The 284-nt window shown below is 73.6% G+C and overlaps 1 protein-coding gene across 1 annotated transcript in view; it reads left to right on the top strand.

Moving 5' to 3' along the window:
• CAPN2 (calpain 2, (m/II) large subunit) overlaps positions 1–284 on the top strand; it is a 27,997-nt gene that overhangs the window by 305 nt on the left and 27,408 nt on the right. The window lies entirely within an intron of this gene.

Here is a 284-nt window from a genome sequence, read left to right on the forward strand (position 1 = left end):
CGGCGGCGCTGGGCGCGGGGCGGCACGATCGCGCCGTCCCCTACCTGGGCCAGGAGTTCGGGGCCCTGCGGCAGGAGTGCCTGCAGGAGGGGCGGCTCTTCCAGGACCCCTCCTTCCCCGCCGGGCCCACCGCCCTCGGCTACCGGGAGCTGGGGCCCGGCTCCTACAAGACGCAGGGCGTCGTCTGGCGCAGACCCACGGTACGAGGGCTAAAGGCGGCGGGGGGGGGGGGTGCCGGGGAGCATCCCGGCCTTAAATTGGGGTTGATTTAATTCTGCGGGGGC

Source organism: Haliaeetus leucocephalus, unplaced genomic scaffold, assembly GCF_000737465.1.
Source record: "Haliaeetus leucocephalus isolate CR32 unplaced genomic scaffold, Haliaeetus_leucocephalus-4.0 Scaffold577, whole genome shotgun sequence".
Lineage (NCBI taxonomy): Eukaryota > Metazoa > Chordata > Aves > Accipitriformes > Accipitridae > Haliaeetus > Haliaeetus leucocephalus.